Source organism: Hyperolius riggenbachi, chromosome 2 (assembly GCF_040937935.1).
Source record: "Hyperolius riggenbachi isolate aHypRig1 chromosome 2, aHypRig1.pri, whole genome shotgun sequence".
NCBI classification, from domain to species: domain Eukaryota; kingdom Metazoa; phylum Chordata; class Amphibia; order Anura; family Hyperoliidae; genus Hyperolius; species Hyperolius riggenbachi.
In genome coordinates, this window is record NC_090647.1 from 425,382,057 (window position 1) to 425,404,551 (window position 22,495).

A 22,495-nucleotide genomic window follows, 5' to 3' on the forward strand; every position below is an offset into this window, starting at 1 on the left:
CAGTTAAAGCAAATTGAGATACCTTTAATCCACGGTGTTGCTGACACGCGGGGTTACAGTGGGGGTGAGGGGATGCCTGACAGCTGTTTCGCTAAAAAAGCTTCCTCAGAGGCAAAATTTGGGAACAACAAAACCCGAGTAGTGTCTGGCCATAAATAGTTTCACTTACCGCCATCCAGGCAGTGACAACGCCCCCATCCAGCAGTCCTGGCGTCCCGGCGTATAGGCTCCGCCCACCGGAAGTTGCGCACACGCTGCTCTAACCAAATGGTGAGCAGCAGGTCTCCCCGCCCCGTGCGTGATGTCAGATCCTGAATACGGTGTCACAGCCTGCCTGTTTGCTGGCCGCTATGCGGGGCTTCATGTTGTCATGGTGATCATAAACTAGAGGCCATTAACACACAAGGGGACACAAATGTCTATAGACAAGAAGCAATGTACATTCATAGAGCATCAAATCTTAAGAATAAAAGGTAGATAGCCGCAACATAATCACATAAGAAAGGCAAGGCAGAAATGCTAGTACTTTGACAAAAAGCAATGGAGCTCATTCCGTTCATTCAACCCCAAGGGGCCACAAGCTCCGGTTTCAGAGATCAGCTTGGCTTCACATTGAAGTAATAGCTATTCCTGATTGCCACCCCTATGGGGTACAGGGACCTGTCTCAAGCCAAAAAGCTGTAGGGAATCAGTGTTTCCACCATGACATTCACGCATATGCTTAATAAATTTTCCTGCGCCCACGCCAGTCGCAACGGAATGGACATGCTCCTGAAAACGAGAACAGATCATGCGAGTGGTTTGTCCTATGTAAAAACGATTGCATGAGCAGACTATCGCATAGACAGTGTTTTTAGATCGGCAATGCAAGAATTGGTTAAATCTGATCGTCTTAGCTCCCAAACGGGCGCTCTTACCAGTTAAGAACTGTATACAATGGTTGCAATTTCCGCATCTAAAATTACCAACTGGGATGTGTCTCTGCAACCAATTCTGCTCAGGCATTGATCTAAACTCACTGTTGGTGACAGTGTCACCAATTGTCCTAGCTCTCCTAAAGGATATAAGTGGTTTATGACTCGCAACATCACATGACCCCATACTGGTTTGGAACTCGCACCAATGTTTCTGAATTATGGCCTTAATTCTCTCCGACATTGGTGAATAGTCAAAAACACATGTGAACGGTTGTCCACCGTTTCTCTGACCCTTTTTGGCCATTTTCCTATTCAACATTAGGGATGACCTTTCGAGGGCATCTGCCCTATAAAACGCCTGGTTCAAATTACTCATATCATATCCCCTAATGGACAGCCTGATGGCCAGCTCTTTGCTTTGAAGGATAAAGTCCTCCCTTTTGAAGTTGTTGCGTTTGAGCCGAACAAACTGTCCATATGGGATAGATTGTATCGTGTGCGGAGGATGAAAGCTAGACTGGAGGAGCACAGAATTCGTGGCAGTGTCCTTACGATGACCCCTGCTACGTATACACCTATCCTCAACCTACAGCTCCAGGTCCAGAAAGCAAAGAGTGGGACTGGCTTGTATACCTCAAAGAAACAGTCAGGGAAAGAGTTAGATAAGATTTTTACTGCAGGTAAGTTGAAAGGGTCATTAGCTCTACTTGTTTTATAAAAACAAATACAGAATGTGGCAATTGCAAATACGACAGAATTACGCAAAGTTATAAAAAAAAGCTACATATCTAAAAATAAAATATTAGACCATTTTATTTGTTACCAATGTTCTATGAATTATCAGTACTACTCATAAAATTAATTATATCATAAGTTTTTTTTTTCTTCACTTCGAAGTCACTTTAATTAGCAGGCTTCAGGTAGAAAGTGGAGAGTTTAAATATTGACCCTCCCAATAGAATAAGTGAAAACACATCAGTTGAGTGGTGGTTCAGGGCCATACCATATAGCCCATTTATAAGCTTACAGTTATTAAGGGCAACCAATATATATATATATATATATATATATATATATATATATATATATCTGCTACATTGTGTGCTCTACTTACCTTATGATGGTTAAACAATTGTATTCATGTGTGAAGGGCTTTAAGTTAGCAGATTGAGAAACAATCTATATTAAGTCATTTTAAGCCATTGTTCAAAAGCAGAGTAGAATACAGTTGTCACATTTCGATATGGTAATTTCAGGATTTCCTTCTCAATTGCTGTAAAGTTAGATGAGGCCATTCACTTGAGACACTTACTAATCAATAGTCCGCTTTTTTATTATAACTTAAACATTATTGATTTTTCAACTGGTTGTAAAGGAAAAACAATGCATTAAATATGTATTATTAAAAGCCATCACTTTAATAGGATTAGATACAGTACAAACTATATAACAAACATTTGTCAAAGAAAAAAATCAATGTAATGTATTAAGTATATGATATAAATAGATATTAGTATGCTTGAGGTCTTTGGACAGAAAGTAGAAATAATCAATGGCCTACCCAAGAAATTCAATATTTGAAAAACTTCCCCCTCTATTATGTGATTACATAATCTTTTTAGTATTGTGTATATTCAGTGTTCAGTTGAGTTTCCAATCATGCTTGTACTTCAGTTTATCTACAGGCAAAAGTAAACACTACTCCAGGGATTTTACACTTCATGCACAATACATACAGCTTGTATAATAATCTATGTAGAAACAATGAGTTGACTTTCAAATGGAACACAAATGGCAATATAACAGTTAAAAAAAAAACCAAAAAAAACCATGAAAAAGTATGGTCCAAGAAAATGCAATGGAAAATAGCAGATGATAAATCTGGACCACTACTGTACTGCAGAAATATGTTGTTTATCTATCTAGTGTTATTATTCAGTATTTTATATACTATCATCTTTTCAGGGCTTGACAGAGTACATACAGTCACTGGCTGTCCCTTATGCTGGGAATAAACCATGAGATATTTTGGCAGAGAGATGGTTCAATAGATCATTTCCAACAGGTCCGATCTTATCTTCTATCGTTTTTCTGATCAATTTCTCATAGAAGTGAATGGAAATTGATAAGAAAAAAAATCTGAAAATTGATCAGATAAATGATCGAACAGTAAATCTGCTGAAAAATCTCATTGCGTATTACCAGCATGAGAGGGGAACACAATCTAAACCCTACCATAGTCATATGGGAGGGAGCCAATTAACTTATCTTATATGTTTGGAATGTGGAAGAAAACTGAAGTGCACAGAGAAAATCCATACAGACACAGAAGAGAACAAAAAATAAAGCTAACTTTTGTTTTCCATAACATTTTATCAAGGACCATTGTAGCCCCTTACATTAGAGGCCTGCGGGTACCCGAATTGCGGGTACTGCGGGTGCGGGTCGAGTCGCGGGTAGCGAGTTGCGGGTCTGGTGCGGATAGCGGTTCTGCGGATGCAGGTCGGGTCGCGGGTAGTCAAAACCAGCATAAGATAATTCTGTATCTTTTGCCTTCCCAAAATCTGTGATGAATGCTGACACCAGAATACTTTCTTGCTGGCTTGTTTACTGTTTCTCATCTTTAATTATAGCAGACTCATTCCTCCTCTCAAGCTGACACCTCCCCTCCCCCCCATACTAGTGCATATAACTGGGAACATGCCAGTGTGAAAGAGGAAAAGGTGTCATAGGAAAGCTCTGTCTGTTAGTGACTGGGGATATTTGAAAGGACAAGAGCTAGAGACTGTTCTGGCATGTTCTCTAAAGCTGGAGGGAGGAGGCAGAGCAGCGCATGGCAGGCAGAGAATCACATGCCACATGTGCCAAGATCTGCTGACACAGTGTAGCTGCATCCACAGCCATCTAGCACACACAGGTATGTGTTTGCTGCATATGACAAGAATAATTAAATACAGGATTTTATTATCATACAGAAGCAAGACAATGGGGCAGAGTTATCAACACAAGTGCATGCAAAATGGAGGGACATTTGAGGTGTGTGCTGTATTTTTTTTATTTTCTTTTGGTTGTGATAAATCTGCTCCAGTTAACTTTGATTTTGATTGATAAGTCCTGAGTAGGTGTGCATATAAAGTGTATTTGTTCTGCCTGCTTAAAGAGACACTGAAGCGAAAAAAAAAATATGATATAATGAATTATACAATACAATAACATTTCTATAGCGCTTTTCTCCCATAGGACTTAAAGCGCTTAGGCTCTCTCAGATTCAGTAATTAGTAGGATGAAGTATTCACACAACAAAAGTTATATTTCTGCAAATGCCAGACTGAACAGGTGGGTTTTCAGTCTGGATTTAAACACGTCCAGGGATGGGGCTGTCCTGATCTGTTGAGGTAAGGAGTTCCAAAACGTAGGGGCAGCATGACAGAAGGCTCTGGGACCAAAAGTTTCCAAGTGGACTCTGGGTATGACTAGATTATTAGAACCTGTGGATCTGAGAGTGCGGGGATTGCTACGCAGCTGTAACATATCTTTCATGTATCCAGGGCCTAGATTATTCAGGGATTTAAATGTCAGTAGGCCGATCTTGAATAGGACCCTCCATTCTATAGGTAGCCAGTGAAGGGAATGCAGGACTGGCGTTATGTGGCAGTGACGGGGTTGGTTGGTTAGCAGTCTGGCAGCAGTATTCTGTATCAGCTGTAGGCGGTACAAGGCCTTTTTTGGAAGGCCAGTGTAGAGAGCATTGCAGTAGTCCAGTCGGGAGGTAATGAAGGCATGAACTAAAGTTGGTAGATCTTCTGGGGGGATGAGGTGCTTGATTTTTGCAATGTTCTTCAGGTGAAAATAGGATGATTTCACCACAGCAGAGATTTGAGTTCTGAAGTTTAAATCCCCATCAATTAGAACTCCCAGGCTACGCACATGATCAGAGCTGCGTAGATCCGTGCCTCCTATTCCCAGTGGTGAAGACTGCAAGTTAAGTTGTTTTGTTATCATGCTCTGCCCTCCAATCAGAAGGACTTCAGTTTTGTCTGCATTTAGTTTCAGCCAGTTGTCATTCATCTATTGCTGTAGTTCGCATAAGCAGGCGTTTATAGTTAGAGTTGGGTCTGTCACACCAGGCTTGAAGGAAAGATATAGTTGGGTGTCATCTGCATAGCAGTGGTATGTCAGGCCATGTTTTTGGATTAGTTTTCCCAACGGTAGCATGTAAATCGTGAAAAGCAGGGGAGAGAGGATTGAGCCCTGGGGCACCCCATACTTAAGTGTTACAGGGGTGGACAGGAAGGGCCCCATAGACACTTTGTGGGTTCTGCCACTCAAGAAGGATTGGAACCACTGAAGTACTATGCCATCAATGCCGCAGTATTCCTGTAGCCTGTTTATCAAGATGTCATGGTCAACTGTGTCAAAGGCTGCAGAAAGGTCTAGCAGTATGAGGATCGAGCACTCTCCTCTGTCTCTTGCCATGAGCAGGTGGTTGCATATTTGGATGAGGGCAGTTTCAGTGCTGTGGTGTTTCCTGAAGCCAGACTGGAATGGGTCATAACTGTTATTTTGTAGGATTCTGGCTTCTAGCTGGAGGTATACAGCTTTTTCAATAGAGTTGGGCCGAACGGTTCGCCGGCGAACGTGGTTCGCGCAAACGTAGGTGGTTCGCGTGCGGGTACCGCACGCGAACCTTTTGCGGAAGAAGTTCGGTTCGCCCCATAATGCACTGAGGGTCAACTTTGACCCTCTACATCACAGTCAGCAGGCCCAGTGTAGCCAATTAGGCTACACTAGCCCCTGGAGCCCCACCCCCCCTTATATAAGGCAGGCAGCGGCGGCCATTACGGCCACTCGTGTGCCTGCATTAGTGAGAGTAGGGCGAGCTGCTGCAGTCTCTCATATAGGGAAAGATTAGTTAGGCTTAACTTCTTCCTGGCTGCATACCTGTTCTGTTCAGTGAGCCCTCAGCCCACTGCATACCTGTACTGTGATCCTGCCACTGCATACCTGTTCAGTGATCCTGCCACTGCATACCTGTTCAGTGATCCTGCCACTGCATACCTGTTCTGTTCAGTGAGCCCTCAGCCCACTGCATACCTGTACTGTGATCCTGCCACTCCATACCTGTTCAGTGATCCTGCCACTGCATACCTGTTCTGTTCAGTGAGCCCTCAGCCCACTGCATACCTGTACTGTGATCCTGCCACTGCATACCTGTTCATTGATCCTGCCACTGCATACCTGTTCAGTGATCCTGCCACTGCATACCTGTTCAGTGATCCTGCCACTGCATACCTGTTCTGTTCAGTGAGCCCTCAGCCCACTGCATACCTGTACTGTGATCCTGCCACTCCATACCTGTTCAGTGATCCTGCCACTGCATACCTGTTCTGTTCAGTGAGCCCTCAGCCCACTGCATACCTGTACTGTGATCCTGCCACTCCATACCTGTTCAGTGATCCTGCCACCGCATACCTGTTCTGTGAACCCGCCACTGTATACCTGTTCTGTTCAGTGGACCCGCCACTGTATACCTGTTCTGTGAACCCGCCACTGTATACCTGTTCTGTTCAGTGGACCCGCCACTGTATACCTGTTCTGTTCAGTGGACCCGCCACTGTATACCTGTTCTGTTCAGTGGACCCGCCACTGTATACCTGTTCAGTGAACCCGCCACTGTATACCTGTTCTGTTCAGTGGACCCGCCACTGTATACCTGTTTAGTGAACACGCCACTGCATACCTATTGTGTTCAGTGATCCTGCCACTGCATACCTGTTCTGTGAACCCGCCACTGTATACCTGTTCTGTTCAGTGGACCCGCCACTGTATACCTGTTCTGTGAACCCGCCACTGTATACCTGTTCTGTTCAGTGGACCCGCCACTGTATACCTGTTCTGTTCAGTGGACCCGCCACTGTATACCTGTTCTGTTCAGTGGACCCGCCACTGTATACCTGTTCTGTGAACCCGCCACTGTATACCTGTTCTGTTCAGTGGACCCGCCACTGTATACCTGTTCTGTTCAGTGGACCCGCCACTGTATACCTGTTCTGTTCAGTGGACCCGCCACTGTATACCTGTTCAGTGAACCCGCCACTGCATACCTGTTGTGTTCAGTGAACCTGCCACTGCATACCTGTTGTGTTCAGTGAACCTGCCACTGCATACCTGTTCTGTGAACCCGCCACTGTATACCTGTTCTGTTCAGTGGACCCGCACTGTATACCTGTTCAGTGAACCCGCCACTGTATACCTGTTCTGTTTAGTGGACCCGCCACTGTATACCTGTTTAGTGAACACGCCACTGCATACCTATTGTGTTCAGTGATCCTGCCACTGCATACCTGTTCTGTGAACCCGCCACTGTATACCTGTTCTGTTCAGTGGACCCGCCACTGTATACCTGTTCTGTGAACCCGCCACTGTATACCTGTTCTGTTCAGTGGACCCGCCACTGTATACCTGTTCTGTTCAGTGGACCCGCCACTGTATACCTGTTCTGTTCAGTGGACCCGCCACTGTATACCTGTTCTGTTCAGTGGACCCGCCACTGTATACCTGTTCTGTTCAGTGGACCCGCCACTGTATACCTGTTCTGTTCAGTGGACCCGCCACTGTATACCTGTTCTGTTCAGTGAACCCACCGCATCAGTGCGCATACCTGTGCAGTTAAGTGAACCCACCTACCTACGTGAGTGCACGCAGTGTGATATACCACTCCGTGCATACCCAATATGGACAAAACAGGTAGAGGAAGAGGAAGAGGTAGTGGCAGAGGCAGAGGAAGGCCACCCGGCAGGTCTGCGCGAGGTCGTGTAAATGTAATTTCGTGTGGACCTGGCCCACAGTACAGTGCTCAGAAGAAGGCACGTCCCATCACCTCCCAAGATTGTCAGGACGTGGTTGAGTATTTAGCGACACAGAACACCTCATCTTGCTCAGCCACCAGCGCTACTACTAGCACCACTTCCGCTGCATTTGACACTTCGCAAGAATTATTTAGTGTTGAAATCACTGATGCACAGCCATTGTTGTTACAGCCAGATGAATTTTCACCAGCTAATATGTCTGAGTTACGCGGCAACACTATGGATGTAACGTGTCAGGAGGATGAAGGACCTACTGATGGTGCAAGTTTGGATTTGTCTGAGGCAAGCGAAGCTGGGCAGGATGACTACGATGATGACGGTAATAGGGATCCTCTGTATGTTCCCAATAGAGGAGATGAAGAGGGGGACAGTTCAGAGGGGAAGTCAGAGAGTAGTAGGAGGAGAGAAGTTGCTGAAAGAAGCTGGGGCAGCTCTTCGTCAGAAACAGCTGGTGGCAGAGTCCGGCACCATGTATCGCCACCTATGTACAGCCAGCCAACTTGCCCTTCAGCATCAGCTGCTGAGGTCCCCATAGTGCCCACATCCCAGGGTGGCTCAGCGGTGTGGAAATTTTTTAATGTGTGTGCCTCAGATCGGACCAAAGCCATCTGTTCGCTCTGCCAACAAAAATTGAGCCGTGGAAAGGCCAACACTCACGTAGGGACAAGTGCCTTACGAAGGCACCTGGAGAAAAGGCACAAACAGCAATGGGATGGCCACCTGAGCAAAAGCAGCAGCAGCACACAAAAGAAAAGTCACCCTCCTTCTCCTCTTCCTCCTTCAGGTGCATCATCTGCTTCTGCCGCTTTCTCCCTTGCACCTTCACAGGCACCCTCCTCCACTCCGCCTCTGCCCTTGAGCGGTTCCTGCTCCTCTGCCCACAGCAGCAGTCAGGTGTCCGTGAAGGAAATGTTTGAGCGGAAGAAGCCACTTTTGGCCAGTCACCCCCTTGCCCGGCGTCTGACAGCTGGCGTGGCGGAACTGTTAGCTCGCCAGCTGTTACCATACCGGCTGGTGGACTCTGAGGCCTTCCGTAAATTTGTGGCCATCGGAACACCGCAGTGGAAGATGCCAGGCCGCACTTATTTTTCGAGAAAGGCCATACCCCAACTGCACCGTGAAGTTGAGAGGCAAGTGGTGTCATCTCTTGCGAAGAGCGTTGGGTCAAGGGTACACCTGACCACGGATGGCTGGTCTGCCAAGCACGGGCAGGGCCGCTACATTACCTACACAGCCCATTGGGTGAACCTGGTGGTGAACGATGGCAAGCAGAAAGCGGCGGACCAAATTGTGACACCTCCACGGCTTGCAGGCAGGCCTCCTGCCACCTCCTCTCCTCCTGCTACATGCTCTTCGCTGTCCTCCTCCTCCTCCTTGGCTGAGTGGCAGTTCTCCTCTCCAGCTACACAGCCCCAGCTCCGCAGGGCCTATGCTGCATGCCAGGTACGACGGTGTCACGCCATCTTAGACATGGCTTGTCTCAAAGCGGAGAGTCACACTGGAGCAGCTCTCCTGGCTGCTCTTAAGAAACAGGTGGATGAGTGGCTGACCCCGCACCACCTGGAGATAGGCAACGTGGTGTGCGACAACGGCAGCAATCTGCTTGCCGCTTTGCATATGGGGAAGCTGACACACATACCCTGCATGGCACATGTCATGAATCTAGTGGTTCAAAGATTTGTGGCAAAGTACCCTGGCTTAGCGGATGTCCTGAAGCAGGCCAGGAAGTTCTGTGGGCATTTGAGGCGCTCTTACACAGCCATGGCACGATTTGCAGAAATTCAGCGTAAAAACAACATGCCGGTGAGACGCCTCATTTGCGATAGCCCCACTCGCTGGAACTCGACCCTGCTCATGTTCTCCCGCCTGCTAGAACAGAAGAAAGCCGTCACCCAGTACCTCTACAACTGGAGTAGAACGAAACAGTCTGGGAAGATGGGGATGTTCTGGCCCGACAACTGGACACTGATGAAAAATGCATGCAGGCTCATGCGGCCGTTTGAGGAGGTGACCAACCTGGTGAGCCGCAGCGAGGGCACCATCAGCGACTTAATTCCCTATGCGTACTTCTTGGAGCGTGCTGTGCGTAGAGTGGCGGATGAAGCTGCAAATGAGCGTGACCAGGAACCGTTACGGCAGGAACAGGCATGGGACCAATTTTCATCAGACCCAGCTGTTTCCTCAACACCTGCGGCAGCACAGAGGGGGGAGGAGGAGGAAGAAGAGAGGTCGTGTGCAGAAGACGAGTCAGACTCAGCGGATGATGAGCAAGGTGTTTCTTTGGGGGAGGAGGAGGAGGAGGAGGAGGGGACAGCGGCAGGAGAACAACCGCAGCAGGCGTCGCAGGGGGCTTGTGCTGCTCAACCTTCCCGTGGTATGGTTCGCGGCTGGGGGGAGGAGGTTGACTTACCTGACGTCACTGAGGAAGAGCAAGAGGAGATGGAGGGTACTGGATCCGACTTTGTGCAGATGTCGTCTTTTATGCTGTCCTGCCTGTTGAGGGACCCCCGTATAAAAAACCTCAAGGGGAATGAGCTGTACTGGGTGGCCACACTACTAGACCCTCGGTACAGGCACAAAGTGGCGGACCTGTTACCAACTCACCGGAAGGTGGAAAGGATGCAGCACATGCAGAACCAGCTGTCAACTATGCTTTACAATGCCTTTAAGGGTGATGTGACGGCACAACGCCAGCAAGGTACCACTGCCACTAATCCTCCTCCCGTGTCCACGCAGTCAAAGACAGGACGCTCCAGCGATCTCATGGTGATGTCGGACATGCGGACGTTCTTTAGTCCAATGCCTCGCCGTAGCCCTTCCGGATCCACCCTCCACCAACGCCTCGACCGGCAGGTAGCCGACTACCTGGCCTTAAGTGTGGATGTAGACACTGCTGTGAACAGCGATAAGGAACCCTTGAACTACTGGGTGCGCAGGCTTGACCTGTGGCCAGAGCTGTCCCAATTTGCCATCCAACTTCTCTCCTGCCCTGCCGCAAGCGTCCTCTCAGAAAGGACCTTCAGCGCAGCTGGAGGCATTGTCACAGAGAAGAGAAGTCGCCTAAGTCACAAAAGTGTTAAGTACCTCACCTTTATCAAAATGAATGAGGCATGGATCCCGGAGGGCTGCTGCCCGCCCCAAGACTAAGTCAGTCCCCGCACACACAGCATCTCTGCCTGCACGCCGTGTGACTGGCTGCCTGGCCTGCCCCAAAAAGACTAAGTCGCTCCCAGTCCCTCCACACAGCATGTCTGCCTGCAGGCCGCTTCACTACCTTCTCCGCCACCACCAACAGGGTCCGGGACTCCAGGCGGATTGCTGAATTTTTTAGGCCGCTGCTAGCAGCGGCCGCTGTAATAATTTTTATGGTGCGTGTACATGACTGCCTAATTTTTCTGGCTGCACTGAGGGCAGCTGCAACAACAAAAGAAAAGGCATGTACATGCGCCCATTCCCCTTCGTGATCATTACCTTGCCGTGGTGAAGGGGCTTGCGTATCACAATGAAGCAATGACCGGCGCCTAGATGAGTGTCTCGGGGGGCACACAAAAGATAATAAGGTCGTTGCTTCATTGTGGTCAGACCAAATTTGATCAGCTGGACAGTCACTGGTCTGTCATTCAGCTACATCAGCCAGGCCGACCATATGGGCTGTAAAGCCACCAAAACCTGCACTCTCGCCATGGTGCGCACCAGTCCAGCACGGCCGTCACTAGTACAAACAGCTGTTTGCGGTGCGTTACACGGTGAGTTTGGTGTGTCAGTGTGAAGCAGTACCTTAATTACACTACCTGATTGATGTATACACATGCAAGATGTTTTAAAGCACTTTAGGCCTGTCATTTAGCATTCAATGTGATTTCTGCCCTTAAAACGCTGCTTTGCGTCAAATCCAGATTTTTCCCGGGGACTTTTGGCGTGTATCCCACTCCGCCATGCCCCCCTCCAGGTGTTAGACCCCTTGAAACATCTTTTCCATCACTTTTGTGGCCAGCATAATTATTTTTTTTTTTTCAAAGTTCGCATCCCCATTGAAGTCTATTGCGGTTCGCGAACTTTAACGCGAACCGAACGTTCCGCGAAAGTTCGCGAACCCGGTTCGCGAACCTAAAATCGGAGGTTCGGCCCAACTCTATTTTTCAATTAGCTTGCCCAGAAAGGGGAGGTTAGAGACAGGTCTGTAGCTGGTCATTGCATCTGGGTCCAGGGAGGGTTGTGTTGTGTACTATTAATAATTACTAGAAGATTAGCAGCAAAGAAAATATTCTCATATTTTTATTTTCAGGTATATGGTGTTTTTTCTAACATTGCATAATTCTCTAATATGTGCAGATTACACAATACTCAGCATTCAAAATGATTCTTTCAGAGCAGTCTGTGAACTAATGACCTCTCCTCTGGCAGAGAAAAAGTAAACAGTTGAGATAATAAAAGTCAGAAGACAGCCCTCTCACGACTTTTGAAAGTCGTAGAGCTTAATGGCTTTTTTGCATAGAGATAACAACTGGAGTTTCTTAACTCTTCCTGTACTGGAAACAATTAGACTGATGTATCTGATCTTAATGTTTTATTTCTTAGCTGTACTACACATACAAATCATAATATCATATTTTTTTTTCGCTTCAGTGTCTCTTTAAAAGCCTTGTTGTACTTTTATGCAATCCCGATTTTCTTAATGAATTACCGTTTATTTTACTGTTGATCTACTGTACTAAAGAAAAGATAATGTAGGGTGTATATACACATTCAATTTGGATTGGCCAATTATCTTTCAATATTACATCTCCCATGTAGTATGAGAGATTACCTACTCTATTTGCTCCTAGTCATTACAGCCGCATGATGCAAAGCAGTCGCACATACTCGTATCCACATTGTTACAAGACAAGATAATTTTGGCACATAACAATATTCTTCTCAAGCCTACACATTTTTGCACAGGAAGATCTGCCAAGCATCTTCATTCAGCAGTAGCTCATCATTAACAAATAAAGGTTCTAACAGAAGTAATTGCACTTGGGGTGCATACATACACACGCACACACACACACACACACACAATTTTGATTGGCCCAAAATTCTCCTAACTCTCTACACCTTGCTGGCCCCCTATTTTCATAACCATAACCCCAACTTTGACACAAGTTTCTCTAACCCTAATTTTTGTTAATGTTTGTAACTGTATTTTAGCATAGTAAAATTATGATTAGAAGAATTATCTTTATGTCTATGATTAGAAGAAATAGTGTTTGGGGAACATTGTCTTCAAGGTAAAAATACAAATGACCAGGGCTCAACCATTACACAGGCTTATGCCCTTTTATTGTGTGGTATACAGCAGAACAACATACAGGCTGGCACAATATTTCAGGCAGCGGTCTTTTGTCACTTTATTGCAGGAAAAACAATAACAGGCATGCCCATGTGAGTACTGTGAGATGACTTAGGGCCCTTTAACATGAACAGTTAATAGGCAGTAAAAAGACTGTCATACTCTCACAACTGTTTGCTGCGGCCTGGTAAATGCTCGCTGCTGCTTGGTAACTGCTCACTGAGCATGCAGTTCAGCTTCCATGTGAAAGGGCACTTAGAGTTTCATTGAGTCTTTCAGGTAATGGAAGTTTAAGCTAAAGTGTTGGTGCAGGTACAGTGACCACAGGAGGAGTAGCTGGACAGACTCATGTCATGGCTAAACATCCTGGACAGAGTTTTTAACTTTAGAGCTTACTTTGTGGAACAAGTCCATGAGTGATTGATCTCCAGCTCTGGGTTGTTAGTTACTATTATGCTTGAGCTACTGTTAACTTGGTCGTTCGTGGCTAGCAAAGGCTCACCCAGAGCGCAGAGTCTAGTCATTGGAGTCATATTGTCACATGTGCTAATGGAAATATGCATTTGCTGAGAGTCCATGGCAGGACCAAGGCATTTATAATAACATTACAGAATGACTTTAAAGAGAAACTGAAGTAGATGTATATGGAAACTGCCATATTTATTTCCTTTTAAGCAATGCCAGTTGCCTGGAAATCCTGCTTATCCGCTGTCTCTAATAATTTTAGCCATAGACCCTGAACAAGAATGGAGATCAGGTGTTTCTGATGTTTTTGTCAGATCTGACAAGATTAGCTGCATGCTTGTTTCTGGTGTGATTCAGACACTAGTGCAGAAAAATAGACCAGCAGAGTTGCCAGGTAACTGGCAATGCTAAAATTAAATAAATATGGCAGCCTCCATATAACGATCACTTCAGTTGTCCTTTAAGATTTGCCATCCTGAATGTAGCAATTTTAACGGACCTAGTGCCAGGAGAGCACTTCCCGTTACCCTATTAGTGCCATGACACTAAAATGTGTTACCATAGCAACACATGTGTAGTTTCCTGACAATTTTCAGAGATGTGTGCTCTCCTTATCAGCAAAATACTTTTCAACTCCAGCCAGCAAGCAGAAATTACTAATAGTAAAGTGTCTGAAATTTACCTTAATCTGTTATTCCTTTTCTTACCTACTTGTGAATACTTTTTTTCCACTTGGTAATAGAAATGCAGCTCCCCAATCACCTGGATTTTTACTATGCTCAAGGACAGTGTTTCTCCTGTGAATATCCAGAGCTGGTTGTAGCTACAGTATGACCAAAGGGCTAAAAAAGCCAAAGGGCTCCTCTGAGACAACCTCCCCACAACAAATGCACCCCCCAACTCTGGGGGGCCCAAGCTAGCTGCCACCAAGGCCCCCCTGATTTGTGCTTGCCTTCATCACAGCTATCCTCAGCACTGTAAGTGCAAAGTGAAAAAACTGGCAAAGCCTAAATGTGGTCCTTAGTGGCTGCAGGTCAATGTGAGATATGTCTTTAATCATGTATGCCCACTGTGATTAGACCATTTGCTGCAATAACATAAAATGTTTCAGTGTGTTCACATCTTAGCACATATACCAACTTAGATTTCGCAGAAGGTTTCTAAAATGGTCAGCTTCAGATTTTCATTACATCTAAACTTCTCTAATCAGCTAAAGGCTAAATTTAAACATATTGTATTCAAAATTGTGTCTGCCTATAGATTTCTGACTGTGTTCTTACATTGATTTGGATGGTCCCGAACAGCCAAACACCAGAACCAGCCAACTGACCTGACTTTTCTCCGCCGTACAACATCAATTGAACTGGACAAAACCCACTGATTGCAATGCAGCAGTATATTTGTGACTTACATCCAGGGATGAGCTCTGGATGAAATCCGAATGAGTTTCATTTGGATTTCATCCTCCTAATTAGTGCTGCTGAGTGGGTGTGTGTGGGGAGTGGTTAAACTTACCCAGCAGCCTTCTTCTTTAACCCATCCCATGGCGTGTGTGAATTCTCCACTTATGCAGTTTTTGCTGGCATAATAATTCGCCTGCACTAACCAGCACATGCTGCTCCATTGGTTCATGTTCCTCATCTTCCTCCCGCTGACTCTCAGTGACCTAGTGCATGTTATTATGTAATGACATGTTCCAGTTCACTGAGAACCTGCAGCCAGCAGGGAAGAAGACCAAGAGCATGAACTAATTGAGCAGCACGTCAACTGGGACAGGTGAGTTGTTCTGGTGGCAACATCTTTGCAGGGGCCCCAACCAGCACAAGGTTGGCCAGGTTGCCCCTATGGCAGCAATGGCCCTATATATCTCAGCATGAGCCTAATTGTAGGTTTATCTTACCGTACATGTGAGACAACTTAGTGGACCTTACATGTTCAAATATTTGAAAGATACAGTCTGTGCATTACCCCATAGAAAGCAACTGGCTTCTAACCTGAATACAGCTACTGCAAATGTGAACATGAAAGACAACGGCTGACTGATTGCTCTCCAACAAAGAGGGCCTCATCCATAAATATATCTGGAAAAAATGGAAGTCCCTGTAGTAAGTAATAGCCAGTTTTGCTCATATTTTTCTATAGCGCTGAATGGCAGAATTTAATTCATATTTATTAGGGACTAGATTAGACTTCTTTATGAATGAGAACTTCCATGTATATTTCCATGTATAAGGCCAAAAAAAAGGTATAAACTCCCCACTTTTCACTTCCTAATAAATGAAATATATGAGAAATTCTCTTGAGGTATAAAGCCAGTTATGAAATACAACCTAAGGGGGTGGATACATCCTCATATATGACTTTCTTCAATACTATTGAATTTTCTTCTGGTCAAAATTAAATTAGACTCTTGGATCCCTGAAGGATTACACAGGGTTAAGAATATTAGTCAAGATAATAAGGTCCTCTCATTTGATTTGTTGCAAAACAAATGTGCCCCAAGCTCAAAAAGCAATAGTACATGGATTGATAACTCTGGTGTTGTAGAGCAATGGAGAATACTCTGGGACGTGAGTAATACAAAAGCTTTTTTCCCCCCAAATAGTTTTTAATTACATGTCAAACATTTGCATCTTTCATTTGGGTCATATAAGAACATAATGGTGTTGCTGACAAGTTAGTAAATGCATGCTTTTGTTATTGCAGTTGCATGCCACTGCAATCATTTATTTTTAATTAAACCAACTTACCCTGGATTAAAACCCAGGTCTCCTGTGCCAGTGGCAGAGCCCTTAACCAGTACACTATCCAGCAAATGAAGTATCATATATACTCACATATAAGCCACATTTTGTGCACAAAAATGTGCTGAAATGTTACCCCCTTGGCTTTATGCAAGTGCAGTAAAACAGATTGGGCAGTCTTCAGTGGAGCAGACTCCCCCTGTGTCCACGTTCCCCCATACCCACAACTTAGTGAACAGAGTGTCCTGTTCAAGTCAAAGCTCTTGCTCAGATCATGCTTTTGCCAGCTGGCTTCCACTGTGTCCATGTTTCTCCATCCCCCGCAACCCGGTTTCGCAACTCCACCTGTGTCACATTTGTTGTGTGCCAAGACACTACTAGATGGTGTCATAGATATGAGACAGTGATTGCAACACAGTGGGGATTCCCGAACAAGCCCTGAAACACTGCTGCATCCTCTGCTCCACAACTCGGGATACAGGTCAGAGGCTGTGACTTGACCAGTGCACTCTGCTAACCATGTTGCAGTGGATAGAGTAACACAGACACAGCGTGGATCAGGCTGACAAGAGCACGATCCAGATAAGATTCTGCTTTAGCAATATGCGGTACTGATAATATTCTACCTGTACATGTTGTACAGTTGTACTTATCTGTGTGCATTATGTATATTGTTCACACACCTCTATCAACTCTCTCAGTTATACAGACACTGTGCCATCTGCCCTCTGATCTCTGAAGAGTGTTTTGATCAGCTCAAACACCTAACAAGACTGACAAATGCAACACTAGCTCACATCCTCACATATCCCTGTTGATCCAGAGGACGGGTAAAAAACCCTTACAAGGTATGGAGCAACTGGCCCCAAAAGAAAAAAAAAATCCTTCCTGACTTCATATGGAAATCAAATAAAACCCCTTGATCAACAGGACTGGGAATGACCTAGTAATTGTAGCCATGGATGCCTTTCAAAGCAAGGAAAGCTTCTAAGCCCTACTTACACGCAGATATAGAATTTGCCATAACTACTTCCTGTGGCAATATGTGTGATTGAAACACTACTGCAGCCAAAGAGATCAGCCGGCCTGCCATGCAACTGGGTTGTTTAAAAGAAAATAAATATTGCATATCCCACTTAGTTCAGCTTTCCTTTTACAGCGGAAAAAAAAAGTTAGCAGTTAAAATTGGGAAGAACTGACAGGTTTTGGAAAAGTCATCTCTTCATGGGGGATTCTCAGGGTTCTCTTTATGTTCAAAAGCATTCGCTGAACAGCAGTTGCTAAGTAGGAAGCATTTCCTGAACAGCAGTTGCTAAGTAGGGAGGCTGGCTGGTATCTTAAAGAGACTCTGTAACAAAATTTTAAGCCTTATTTCTTCTATCCTATAAGTTCCTAAACCTGTTCTAATGTGGCCTGTCTTACTGCAGCCTTTCCTACTTGCACTGTCTCTGTAATAAATCGTATCTCTTTTCCTCTGTCGTGTCTGTCGGGCAGAGGCTGGAATGTGTGGAATGTGCAGCACTGCTTGTCATTGGCAGAAGCTTTACACACACCCTCCAAGCTCTGCATGAGTCACACACTAAGCTAGTTCTCAGCCTATGATACTCTGGTTAGAAGCCAGGCTTTTGTTTGTAAACACTGCCTAAAACTGTTCATTACAAACCAGGATTGCAGCAGGGAGTGGCAGAAACAGCACAGAGGGGCACAGGAGAAAATAAGGAATAGAATGGTATGCTTTTTATTGTAAGAATATTAGAGTACAGATTCTCTTTAATATTTTGGTAGTTAGATTTAGCAACTAGCATTCAGGAAATGCTTTTGAAAAGAATACCAGTTTTATGTCTGTAATTGCAGCCAGCTGAATGGTGCTTGCAATTAACAGCTGGCCGACTACACTACTCGACAAATGAGCAGTTCAGTCGTCCATGGAAAAGAGGCCTAAAAGAGAACAAAAATGTGTTGGGTGATGAGCATTCCTGAACCACAGTCTGAGTGGAACTCTTGTTGCTTTCACCTAGAAGATCACCTTTTAGGTGAAAGCAACAAGAGTTCCACTCAGACTAAAGAGTGTTTGGATTTCACATTATTTCAGACATCCAAACATCTGTGTGTTTAATCTTTCTGTATCTGTGGATTTTTTAAATTGGAGCAAAATGAATCTTCACAACACTACACTTTACTACACAAAGACTAATCTTCACTACACAAGGGCCAATATGCAATTCACGTTTTCTCTGAGTTTTCACCTAGGTGATATTTTCATATGTATCCATAAAATGCATTTTAAACCACAAGCAAGCAAGAAAATACTCAAAATAAATTTGATAGTACTTTTTCACCAACTTTTAGGTATTTTTTCAATTGCAAAATGCTTAAATTTTTTTAAAGAGAATATGAAAATATGAAAAATCTTCTAGGAGCTAGCTTAGGAGAAAAAGTGAATTGCATATGGGCCAAGGACAGTCCCTTTCTCTTTAAGAGGAACTCCAGTGAAAATAGTGTAATAAAAAAGTGCTTCATTTTTACAATAATTATGTATAAATGATTTAGTCAGTGTTTGCTCATTGTAAAATATTTCCTCTCCCCCGATTTACATTCTGACATTTATTACATGGTGACATTTTTACTGTGGGCAGGTTATGTAGCTGCTGCTAGCTGTTTTGGCTGTTAGGGCCCGTTTCCACTAGTGCGGTGCGGAATCGCCGCATATCACCGCTGACAAAATCGCATGCGGATGCGATTCCGCATGCGTTTTTTTGCAGCGATTTCGCATGCGATTTTGCATAGGCAGGGTATATGCGATTTTAACCATGTCACTGTGTCAATTTACATTACTTTCAATGCGAAATTGCACGCGAAATCGCGGGAAAAAACGCATGCAAAAAACGCATGCGATTTCCGTATTAAATACATTGCCTGCGATTCGCCTGCATTCCACATGCAGGCGAATTCTGCAGAGTCTACCATGCAGAAAAATCCTGCACATAAAAACGCAAATGAAAACTGACAAGTGGAAACAGTCCCATCCACTTCTATTGCCTATGCGAATCCGCATGCGTTGTCTGCATGCGAATTCGCGCTAGTGGAAACGGGCCCTTAGAGACAGCTGTAAACCGCTATTTCCTGTCTGTGAAACTTGTTACATTGTGGCAAACTGTCAAAAGTACTGCGGTCCTCAGAGCTTCTTATGGGAGGGGTTTCAGCACAAAATCAGTCATACAGCGCCCCCTGATGGTATGTTTGTGAAAAGCAATAGATTTCTCATGTAAAAGGGGATATCAGCTACTGATTGGGATAAAGTTAAATTCTTGGTTGAAGTTTCTCTTTAAGGTGTAGGGGTAACTTGGTTTCCCTAGTGTGCGCTGTGCAGATATTTGCACTTTTCAGTACACTGAACTTCCTGCTAGCTGTTTTGCTCAGGTTTGGTGTTGTTAGATTGCCAAGATGAACAATCTGATTCAGTATTATGCTGGGTTTGAAGACCACAGGGATATGATGTATATCATGACCTGGATAAATAAGACAAAACTGCCGTGCTGCAGCAACACATGTTGTAAACTCGTTGAAGGAGAGGAGAATTGCAGTAACTTGGGAAAACAAGGTAGAGCAAGTTATAAGAAAAAAAATATTTGATCAATATACATCAATAACAGCAGCCTATGTATAATTGCTGTCCACCAGGTTCATGCCACCATTTGTTTACTAACATTGAATTCTGCACTACATATCAAAGGGATAAACTACTCATTGTCACCTGCATTGATGCAACTTATGCTTGGTACACACAGTACGATTTTCCGTGTGACAGATGCATCCGATTCTGCGCTCGATTTATCATAGAAGTGAATGGAAAAAGATAAGAAAAATGAGCGAAGATAAGAGAATCGAGCGCAGAATCAAGTGCAGAATCGAGCGGAAAAAATTATCATGTCGGAAAATCACACGGAAAATCGTACCAGGTGTACCCAGCATTAGAGTTAATGCCTGAAAAAGTTGCTATAATACATGTAAGTTCATAATATATAAGCTTTAAAGATAGTTCCGGAATTGCAATTTAGGTTTATTAACTATAGTTTATTTTATTTCATGTTAGTGACTATATGACACCATTAGTATAGCAGATAAGATAGAGACCCTTATTCAGTTTCCTTTTTTCTCCCAAGTTTTCTCCTAGGAGGTCATTTTTTTGTTGTCTTTTTAAAATAACATTTTAGCACACTGCAATTGAAAAAAGTACTATAAAGTAGGTAAAAAAAGTACTGTAAAAAATTATTCTGAATATTTTATTGCTTGCTGGTGGCATAAAAGGTGTTTTATTGATAAGGTGTGAAAGCTTAGGATAGGAGAAAATGTGAATTGCAAATGGCCCAGGTTGTCTTCTTGTGTCTTCTTTTTAGTGACAGCTGTTCTGATCAATTATTTCTAATATTCTCCATACCTCGCTTTCTCCAAGTTTGCAGTTCTTCCATACTGGTAATTAATCTGTAGTACGGATTTGGGAGAACAAATAATAGTTTTTTTGGAGGTTTTTTTTTGGGAGGGGGGGGGGGGGGGGTCAGGAAGCAATATTTCACAATTGGATATAATCAGTAAATTTATTTCAGTTATGCAATTATTTATTATTATTTTTTAAACACAGTTTTTTGATTATTATTTTTAGATGAAAAATGTGTGCACCAAATGAAACACCAACTGTTTGGTATTGATTGATCAACACAGACTATGGTTTATAGCATAAATAGTTTGAACAACAACACTAGTAGTTAATACCATCTTGTTATCTTTCATCTTAGTTGACATATTTACATTTTTGTGTTATATTTGAAACTATGTCCTACCGTGGCGGAGATCAGCATATCTATGTTCATTGTTCTTGCTGTTACAATTTCCATATACCTCCATGTTACATGCAGAGATGTACACAACCTTTCATTGTATCATTTTGAAAGTAACAGAGAATGACTTTTATCTAGATGGATTTAGTAAGTAGTAACCAGAAAATAGTTTTGATCTGAATCATGGTGTGTTTTTCTCTTCGTTAATAGCTACCAGACAGGAGTAAATTACAGGATAAGTGGCATTTTTGTTACTAGGTCTACCTATACAAAATAACTAGCAGGTCATTTGTACTAGAAAGAGAAGATTTTAACCATCAGGCAGCAAGCAACAACAAAATGATGTGTCGAGAATAAAGGTAATAAAAATGAAATTCAATAAACTTGTGATAAATAATAGATAACTGTGCTGTGGAATATAGTTTTCACATTCTCTGTTGGATCTTATAGTCTCATTGGACTTAAGCTGCTGAATACTGCAAAAATATTATAGAGACAGAAAGAATGAAATACATATAAATATTTAAAACTGCAAAAGCAAATTATAAACAGCTTAAAGAGTACCTAAAAGCAGAAAAAGGGAACCAGCACACAGTACTTCATTAGATACAAGCCTTAGGGAAATTACATTTATGGCATGCCAACAAAAGAGGAAAGCTGAATTAAAGATAAAAAGATTTGTGTTTGTATTTACATACAATGCTGTATTTCTATGTTTAGAGCTTAAATACCTTCAGTAAATGTTTTGAAAATGATATTGGAAACCCATACACAGTCTTTGCTTTCTGGTACTTAAGTATAGCTTTGCTTGTTTAGCCTCAAAAGTATTTATAATCTCCGTATATTTCTACTAAATTGAGTTTAAAATGAGGCTGTGATCAATAATGCAGTGTGTTTACATTACTAATTTAACCTCTGTGTTAAGATTCAAGTCAGTGACTTCAAATGGGTCATCACCAGACTCTATTGTTACAGTTATCAGCACTTATTAGAGGGATAATAGTAATTGCAGAGTCAAATTACAATGAATTACGGTGAAACAGTGAGAACAGATATAAATATAATTTCAAGAAAAAGTTTGGAATTTGCAGTCTTTGACGCAACCAACTATTTATATGTAACCATCCCAAAAGGGCCAAATGCAAAGCTACTAAAAGTATATCACAAATGGCAAAAAGGGAGAGGGTTTAGAGAGGAATAAAGGACACATCATTGCCTATCACAGTTTGAAAGGACACCACAAACGCTTAAAGTTATACTGTAATATGCAGATCTGTTACAGACCTGAACAGAGGAATAAGGGGTTGACCAATGTTTGCAGGAATACTGACAC